This window comes from Dromiciops gliroides, chromosome 1 (genome assembly GCF_019393635.1).
Source record: "Dromiciops gliroides isolate mDroGli1 chromosome 1, mDroGli1.pri, whole genome shotgun sequence".
Classification (NCBI taxonomy): domain Eukaryota; kingdom Metazoa; phylum Chordata; class Mammalia; order Microbiotheria; family Microbiotheriidae; genus Dromiciops; species Dromiciops gliroides.
In genome coordinates this window covers 122,819,465-122,829,638 of record NC_057861.1, presented here as the reverse complement: position 1 = coordinate 122,829,638, position 10,174 = coordinate 122,819,465, and the positions used below count along the sequence as shown (strand labels likewise).

Genomic DNA, 10,174 nt, shown 5'->3' with positions numbered 1-10,174 from the left:
CTCCTGATCTTATTGGGAATGATTCTAGGTTATCACCATTAAATATAATATTTGCTGATGGCTTGAGATACATACTGCTTATCATTTTAAGGAAAACTCCATTTATTCCTATGCTCTCTTGTTGTTTGTTTTTTGTTTTTAGGAATAGGTGCTGTATTTTGTCAAAATCTTTCTCTTCACCTACAGAGATTATCACATTATTTCTGCTGGGTTCATTATTGATATGGTCATTTATGCTGATAGTTTTCCTAGTAGTGAACAACCCCTGAATTCCTGGTATAAATCCCACCTGGTTGTAGTGTATTATTCTAGTGATAAATTGCTGTAATCTCTTTGCTAATATTTTATTTAAAATTTATACATGAATTAGGGAAGTTGTTTTTACAATTTTCTTTTTCTGTTTTGGCTCTGACAAGTTTAGGGATAAACACCATATTTGTCTCATAAAAGGAATTTGGTAGGAGTCCTCCCATTTTTCCAAAAAAATTATATAGTATTGGAAATACATGTTTGTTAGAATTCACTATTAAATCTATATGGCCCTAGTGATTTTTTTTCCTTAAGACATTCATTGATGGTTGGTTCAATTTCTTCTTCTAAAATGTCATTGTTAAGGCTAAAATTCTAACTAGTCTGTCTAAAATATCTAAAGAGTGGTCGCCAATAAATTATAAGCTTTAGCAAGAGATAGACTTTTAAACATTTATTAATTAGAATGAGAATTTTGTAAAGAGAGGCAGAAAGGCCTATATTCATCTATCTATTAAAGGGAGAGCACATTTCCAGCTCCCTTCTCTGCTGGAGTCCTCAGGAAAAAGAGAGAATCAGAGCACCAGGCTCCCCCTTCTTCCTCCCACCAGCAAATATCACTTCCTGACACCAAAGAAAAGATACATGTTCTTACCCTCAGAGATGTTCACCTCATTTCTACAGTAAGTCTCCAGCAGGTTGTGTCATTCCAATTGTTACATCAATAAGTATTTCATTTTCTCTTCTATTAATCTGGGCAATTTATATTATTCTACATACGGATCCATTTCACTTGGATTGTCAGATTTATTGGCATATGCTTGGAAAAATAGTGTCTAACTGCTTTAATTTCCTCTTCATTGGTAGTGTATTCACTTTTTTTTCATTTTTATACTGATAATTTGGCATTCTTTATCTCTTTAAAAAATCATGTTAAACAAAGGATTATCTATTTTATTTTTGTTTTTTCTTAAAACCTTAGTTTTTTTAAAATTAATTCAACAGTTTTCTTCCTTCCAATTTTAGTAATCTATCCTTTGTTTTTTTTACAGAATTTCTAGTTTGGTATTAAATTTGGGATTTTTAATCTGCTATTTTCTAGCTTTTTAAAAAAGTTTCATGCCCACATCATTGATATCTTCTTTCTCTATTTCAGTCATGTAAGGATTTAGAGACATAAATTCTCCCCTAACCCCTGAATCCCATAAATTTTGGCATGTTGTTCCATTACTTTTATGTTCTTTGATGAAATTATTGATTGTTTCTGTGATTTGTTGTTTGACACACTCATTTTTAGAATGATATTATTTAGTTTCCAATTGTTTTTTGTCTATCTTTCCATGGCCCATTTTTTACAAATAATATTTATCGCATTATGATAAAATCAAAAAAGAATGGATTTACTATTTCTGCCTTACTGGATTTGATTTTGATGTTTTTATGCACTAATATGTGGTCAATTATTTTGTAGGTGTCATGTAGTACTGAGAAATAGGTATATTCCTTTCTATCCCGATTCAATTTTCTCCAGAGATCTATCATATATAACTTTTCTAAAATGCCATTCCCCTTATCTTCTTGTTTATTTCAGCTTTAGATTTATATAGTTCAGAGAAGGGGAGGTTGAGGACCCCCACATTATAGTTTTTCTGTCTATTTCTTTCTGGAACTCACAACTTCTTTTCTAAGAATTTAGATGTTGTTACACTTGTTACATATGTTATATGTTTAGTATTTATATTACTTCATAGTCTACAGTATTTTTGGCAAGATGTATTATCTTTTTAAATAAGATCTATTTTTGTTTTTACTTTGTCTAATATAAGGATTTGTGCCCTCTATTTTGTTTTGTTTTTCTTCTTTATTTCAGGTAAAATATGGTATCTTCTGCTCCAACATTTTATCTTTACTCCAAGTTAATGCCTCTGCTTCGAAATAAATTTTTTTAACCTTTGTGTTACAACCTCTCTTACTCCCTAAAAATATGGAACACTTCACAAATATGCATGTCATCCTCGCAGAGGGTCCATGCTAATCTTCTCTGTATCTTTCCAATTTTAGTATATGTGCTGCCAAAGTGAGAACAAACTCTTGCAAAGAGCAAATTGTTGGATTCAGGTTTTTAAATTATTCTGATAATTGCTTCCATTTTATGGGAGAGTTCATCTCATTGATATTCACAGTCATGATTATTAAGTGGTATTTCACTCGTATTCTCCTCCTTGTTTATACTTTTCTCTCTCCTTTCAAACTGTCCCTCCTCACCAGTGTTTGATTTTGACCATTGCCTCCCTCAATCTATCTTCACTTGTATCAGCCTGCATTCCTCTTTTTCTCCTTTTCCCTCATATTTCTGCTCTCCCTTCTATAACCTCCCTTTCCCCCCCTATTTTTCTATTGTGTAAGATGAATGTCTATACCCACCTGAGTCTGTATGTTATTCCCTCTTTGAGCAAAATCTGATGACAGTAAGCTCCAATCAATATTAAACCCATCTCTTATTTCCCTCTACTGTACTATCTTTTGTGCCTTTTCATGTGATACAATTTACCATATTCTGTCTCCACCTTAACTCTTTTCCCAGTACAATAATTTTTTAACCTCTTATTTTTTTCTGTCATCACATCAAAGTCAACTTGTACCCTAATAGAGATATTTTGTGACAGACCTTTCTTGAAGTCCTTCTAAGTGATCTTAAGCTGGAAGATTGTTTCACTGGGTCTTCTAGATTCCTTAGCTCCAAAATGCATTTAAAGACTTGACTTAACATTGGTTTTCTGGGAAACTGGGGAGAGCTCAGGCAAATTCCTGGCTTCTCTCTGCCATCTTGGCTCTGCCCCTTCACTTCCTGACCTATCTATGAATTTAAATTATTTAATAAATTAGAAAAGAGCTAAATCTCTAGTTCACTTCTTTATTATGCATACTTTTCACATTTATGAATAGACATTGAAAAGAATGGGTATTATTACTGTCTCTTTACATTATATTGTTTTTTTTTGCATGTGTAAACTACTATACTTTTACTATTAATCATCTTGCTATGTTATACCAATTATAATAGTATCTTATAGTCTGTGTATGCATACCATTTTAAACTTTACTTCCCATTTTATATTTAATATTTTCTTAATATTTTTCTTTTAAAATTGATAGATAATTTGCATTTTTTCTGGGGCAATGTGTAACGATTGGAATGACGCCACCTGCTGGATACTTACTGTAGAAGAGTTCTGCCCATGAAGGGAAGGTCTTTGAGAGCAAGACCAGGAGTCAGGAAGTGATGCGGGCTAGTGGGAGGAGGAAGGAAGAGACTGGCGCTGACTCTGGGGCTTTTTTCCTCTGGACTCTGGTGGAGAAGGGAGCTAGAAATGTGCTCTCCCTTTAATAGATAGAAATCTAGGCCTTTTTCTCTCTCTTTACCAAATTCTTATTCTCCTTAATAAATGCTTAAAAGTCTAACTCCTGCTAAAGCTTATAATTTATTGGCGACCACTCATTAGATATTTTAGACAGTTTAGCTAGAATTTTAGCCCTTAACAGATGGCTGACCACGAAGAGGAAAGCTAAACCTCAGTCTTCTGATCTTCTGGTTGGGTAAGGCATTTTCTCTACCCTCTCCCTTTAACTGCTAAGTACTGGCGTACTGGCTGTGTTTTCCCTTTAAATTTTTTCAAATGGACCTTTTAAACTCCCTAATTACCCTATTTTTGATTTTAGTCTGTTTAACCAGACAAATGGGAGATAAGATCATGTTAATGCTTTGTTTTTGTGGATTTTCTATTTTTCTTTTTATTTTTGTTAAAAGAGCCAGCAACTTACTCACACAAGGAAATATCTCTCCCTCTCCCAAGCATGCTTTTTCAGAGAAACCTGAAGAGATTCCCGCAGCTTTTCCCAGTTCTAACAGTAATTGTTGCTTTAATTTTGCATGCCTGGAGGCAATGACCCACCCTCTAGAAGCTTTTAATCCCCTAGCACCTGGAGGCAAAGTGGGGGAAGAGGAATCCAGGCCTGAGTTCAAAATCAAGTCTGATTCAAATTGCTCTGGTCCCTCCCCTCCTCTCCAGACCCCACCCTCTACTCCTCCTATGGCCAAGCCCATAGCTTCCCCTACCTGGGAAGTCCAGAGATCTGATGCGCATGCTCAACTTTTTCTACCTGCATTTGCAGCTTTAGGCTCAGTCCTTCCCCAGCCTGGCTGTGCTTCTGAGACAACCTTAGAAAACCCTTTAAATTCCAGATATGCTCGATTTGTTCATAATTTTGCTAACCTGCTTTTGTCTTTAATTAGTAATCTTATAAAGCATTTGTATGGTGACAAGACTGACAGACAATATAGAGGGGTTAAAGAAGAAAAACTTAAGCTGAATAAGAATGACAATCATCACCATAGTTCAAGACTCCGCTTCTTTTGCCATGGGAGGGTACATATTTTACAGAAATGTAGAAGTAAGCAGCAAGGTATTGATATGAGTATTGGGGATTTTAGATATCGGAATCAAAAGTGTTCTGAATTCATTCAGAGTGATAGTATCAGTTCAGAGGTTACATAGGATTTCTATGCTATTACATATACATTTTGAAATTAATGGTATGGGTTTATTTTCATAGAGATTTTCAGGCTTTTGAGATTGTGTTTTATACTTAGTTTCTAAAACAAGGAGAATATTTGTAAAAGCTTTTTATAGTCATGTGATCAAGTTTATATTTTATAAGACTCTTATTAATATTAAGTTCACATTCATTTAGACTTCCTTAGTTTGAATTTCATTGTCTTTTATTGTTCCATGTGTATTTTCTTCTATTCATTTATCTATCTAATTTTGAAACATGGTTTTGATTTCATAATACAATGTTAATTCTAGGAGTATTGTGCTCCCATATTCTGAGTTGTTTGTTTTTGTTATTTTTTCTCAACTGATTATTTGATCAAACTCTTTAAAGCATTTCCTTGGCAAATTGGTTGCCATGGCAAGTGTAAATTGATTCTAGAAGTATTATTTTTGATAAGCATATTCCAAAAAAAAAAAAAGAGGGGAACATTTGTAAAAGTTTTCTTTTTTCAAAAAAAAAGTTTTCTTTGAGATTCTTTTGTGCTTTAACTTGTATTTAAATATGTTCAGATTTTTCAAAAAAGTAATTGTATACTAAGTTAAAAAAAGGGGTATTATTTGAAATTGTTGCATAATTATATATTGTGTTCTGAGTCAAGATGTATTCACATTTTTTGCAATCATTTATTATCCTCAATTTTTAAATCCATATGAGACTTGGATTATGGGAACTTATCATTTAAGACATTAATTGCCTTTATTCTGAGTTATCAGATGCCAGTTGGCCAAGATGCCATCCAATCACAAGAGGAATACATGCAAGAGCAGACACTGAACTGTCACATGAGGGGAGAAATGCATGAAGTCAAGGTATGGCTGAGGGAACAGCTTTTGACTAATGTTGAGGTTGGATTCTCTTGGTTTAATATTTTATTTTATTTTTCCCCACAATATTGTACAGATGGCTGGAAGTATTCATCCCACCCATCTCACTCCTACACCTGGCTTCTATGCTCCCTCCTATATGCTTGATGCCATGGACATCTCAATCCCATGCATCTGATTAAGTCTGACTCAGTTTCCTCCAATATGTTCGGTGGCATGGACATATATTCCATCCACCTATTTTAAGCCTGGCATACTGCATGGGCAGTACATATTGCTCAAGTGTGGGAATGCTCATATCCCATCATTTCTCTGTTCTTTTATGGTAACCCCCATAATTATCTCAGGTGTCATGATAAATAACAGTGTTGAATTTGGCCTTGACACCTGTTACCAATTATATTAGATTTTCTAATTTCTCATAATGGCATGAGGATAATTAGGCAGATGATGCAAAAAGTGATGAAACAAAGATAAAAATTATTTTTAAAAATTAATATCGCAGCAATTATCTTCTCAATTACTCTCCATAAGGGGGGACTATAATAATAATGTAATTTTAAAGAATGGTTCAATTTTTGTTTTATTGTATGTTTCACGTGTTAACAACTAAGATTCTGTATTCCCTTAGACATGTTTTTGAGAACTTTCATTGTTTGATTTGATTATTGACAAAGCTATTTTAAAGTTGTATTAAGCTCAATTTTGTAGGAAATTCCCTGGCTGATTACCAGTATCCACACATCAACCCCTGAAAAGACTTCCATTCCACGACTACACCTAGAGGACATCTGAGAAAAGACTTTCAGAGACTTTAAATGAACAGTTTTGATTTGTTGTTTTTTTTTCTCTTTCTGTTATAATATACACCATCTGTAACATGTATTCTCTGCAGAGGCCCTCCCTTTGCAAGACTAATGTCAAAGCGTCGGTTCATGAGGACAAAAAATCGCCCCTCTGGACAAAACTTTCCTCTCTTCCTTTTCTATGTTGTTGTTCACATATTATTAGTTAGCAATAGTTATTATATTGTTTTTACTGTTCCGTCAAGGAAACATTTTGTTTCTTGAGGAACAACAGGGGGGACTGTAACGATTGGAATGACGCCACCTGCTGGATACTTACTGTAGAAGAGTTCTGCCCATGAAGGGAAGGTCTTTGAGGGCAAGACCAGGAGTCAGGAAGTGATGCGGGCTAGTGGGAGGAGGAAGGAAGAGACTGGCGCTCAGTCTCGCTCTCTTTCCTGGGGACGCTGGCGGAGAAGAGAGCTAGAAATGTGCTCTCCCTTTAATAGATAGGAATCTAGGCCTTTCTCTCTCTTTACCAAAATTCTTATTCTCCTTAATAAATGCTTAAAATTCTAACTCTTGCTAAAGCTTATAATTTATTGGCGACCACTCATTAGATATTTTAGACAGTTTAGCTAGAATTTTAGCCCTTAACAAATGAGGCTTAAGTGACTTGCCTAGAAATAATTTGCATTTTTAAAAGAGATGATTACTAACACTAATTAATTTGTGAAATTTATAATAAAGTGAATTGAAAATAATACAAAAGGGGGCAGCTCGGTGGCGCAGTGGTTAGAGCACTGCCTCTGGAGTCAGGAGTACCTGAGTTCAAATCTGGCCTCAGACACTTAACACTTACTAGCTGTGTGACCCTGGGCAAATCACTTAACCCCGATTTCCTCACTAAAAAAAACCAAACAAACAAACAAACAAACAAAAATAATACAAAAGTAAAATATATTTTTATGGCCAGAGCAACCACTTCAGAGCCAAAATGTATCAGCTTAGAAATATATCCCCAGGATGAATTCCTCTGAATTTTTTCCCTTCTCTGAACTTCTTTTCACCCTCCATTTATTAATTCTGCCAAGCCAAATAAGCTGACTAGGTCCAAAATTATGCTGTGTTTCTTGTTTGAATACAACACTAGTTCAAACAATGCTATCACCAGAAGCATTTAATCTGTCAGGTAATATAGATTTTGTGTTTGTTTACTCTTATTTTGACCATAGCAACTTATGAAGACTCTTTTTGTCAAGGGGATATGGTCTGTATAATTTAGCTTCTCTAAAAGATCCAAGCTTTTTCATAGTGACTTCTAGAGTTAAAGGAGAAAAATTACTAAAATGGAACTCCAGTAATAGGTTCAGGGTAATAATGGCCACTTGCACATATGGAGGTTGATTTATGTCAAGGTTGTTAATTTGGGAATATGTAGGGTGCTAATTACCAATCATAATTTACTGACTTTCTCCTTCCAAATGACTTTTATTAAACTTATCCTGTGATATCAATGGTATGAAAAATTTCCATTGAAGACACTTCTTCTATCAGTACAGAGCAACACCTTCTCAGTTACTTCAAATCGTAGAATGGTCTGGGAGCACTAAGAACTTAAATGAATGGTCCAGGGTTATACATTCACTATTTGGCAGTCTGGAAGTAAAATCAGGTATTCCTGACTTTGAAGCTAGTTATATATAATGTCACATTGCTTCTCTACATTTTAATGTTTTTCTTCATTATCTTAAATAAAAACTGTTTCAATCATTTCAAAAATTTTGCCCAAATCATGGCTGAGAAAGATACTTTGGGCCAAGGGATTTTTATTATTTGTTAATTCCCTTTCCCCCTGAAAATCATGAAATTATAACCCATAAAGAGTTGACTATTCAATTATTTTTTATAACATTGGTTTTGCAAAGGGAATTTCTTTATCTAAGGAAAACTCATAAAAGGAAGTGAAAGTAATCTGTCCTCAGAAAACACACAGCTAGGAAGAGGTCAAAGTTAGCTGAGCATTATAGTCATCAAGTCCTAGCAAGCCTTTAAGCTTTCAAATTACTTTCCTCCAAATCTGACCTTTTGCAAAAGGATTTACCCATTCTGTCCACATAGTGGGCAAAATGTTGTCCATTCTACTGTCATACCATCTCTCTTCTATTCTGTAATGACCCTAGTTATCTAGGTATCTGCATGTTTTCTTCATTACTAGAACATAAACAGGGACTGTTACTGTCTTTGACTGAATTAGAGTAGAGACTTTCTAAATGCTTATTTAATGACTGGCCAACAAAAGTCACTCTCATTGTGACAGGCAATGGAGAGATTTTGTGGTCCCTGGATTCACTTCTCCAGTGTCACTAGGCTTAAGAGAATAGAGGAGAAATATTGTTTTATTGTCCCTTGATTCCTTGGGGGAGTCTCCTTAATGCTTCCTATGCATCTAGTGCTGAGGAAAGGAAGTCAGCTCTGTTCACCCATGGCAACTATTACTATAGGATGTAAGTAGCTATCACAGTCACTCATTTGACTCTACTATTTTTAAAAGGATTTGATTTCAAGGATAAGAAGGAGGCCCAGATGTTCATCTAGAAATTGGGGTTGAATAAGTAAAAAAAAATAAAGGAAAGTTGAATTTCCCATGAATCAGGGGAAATCCAATATTCATGAGAATTAGTATCTAAGTAGAGTTTGCAAGAAAACATCTAATGCAAGACTCTTTTCATCAGTTTAGAACTAATAGGTTTGGGCATCCCAGTGCTCTAAAGTAAGCTCTAAAGGATTTTCTAGCTGTCACTGCTTGGCATTAGAGTAAATATGTTTATTTCCTGGTGCTTTGGGGAAGAAACAATGCATATTTTTCATGAAGACCAAGCGGTAGGGATGGCATTGGAAATTCCTGTGCCATGAGCACCACAGAATTTTATGAATTAAGCATTAGGGGGAAAAGGGAAATCAAATGAGTCAGGCTTGTATCAGGTTTGGAAAGCTTACCTTAGAGACCTCGGAATACCTGTGTCCAAGTCTTTTCTCTGTTACATCTTGGCTGTGTAACCCTGGGCAAATCACTTAACTAAATATTCCAGGAACCTATTCAAGACAAAATTCATAAAGCATTCTATAAATCAATCAATAAATAGTGAATAACAATAAGCATAGCTAATGCTTATGTCATACTTTAAAGATTGAAAGGGGAATTGTAAAAATAGTCTCATTTTATTTATAAGGCACTTATGTTATAGGTGCTATGATAAATATTAGAAATACAAAAATATATAGAGAGTGAGCTCTTGAACTCATGACACGATCCCTCCAAAAAATGCAAATAATGCCATAGGACAATACATGGAGGAGCAAAATCCACAGAGGAATGTGCTGTGATCATTTTCCAACCAAGGACAGCATGGAAGGTGAGATGGAGGGAGCTGCTATGCTGAGACAAGAGTGGAGATCAACCCCGTAGTCACCCTGACACATACAGTCCCAGGGATGCCTTGCCAAGAGAAAGAGACCCCCAGAGCCTCTGAATCAGCTACAGGGCCAGTGTAGTCTGAAACTAAGCTCACAGTCTGGTGAGAGGGCTGAGCCCTTGGCAGAGGGGAGATTACTGGGGTCTCTGCTGGTGCTGAGGCAGAACTTGGGTATTTTGCCCTTCCTGGGAATCAGGAGGTAGGCTTGAGTAGCAGTGGCCAA

General features: G+C 35.3%; 1 non-coding gene across 1 annotated transcript; it reads right to left on the bottom strand.

Annotated features, from left to right (window-relative positions):
• Positions 1-2,227: 2,227 nt before the first annotated feature.
• On the bottom strand, positions 2,228-2,334 carry LOC122737547. Its single transcript, XR_006354377.1, has one exon. It is a non-coding gene; the product is annotated as a U6 spliceosomal RNA (small nuclear RNA).
• Positions 2,335-10,174: the final 7,840 nt, after the last annotated feature.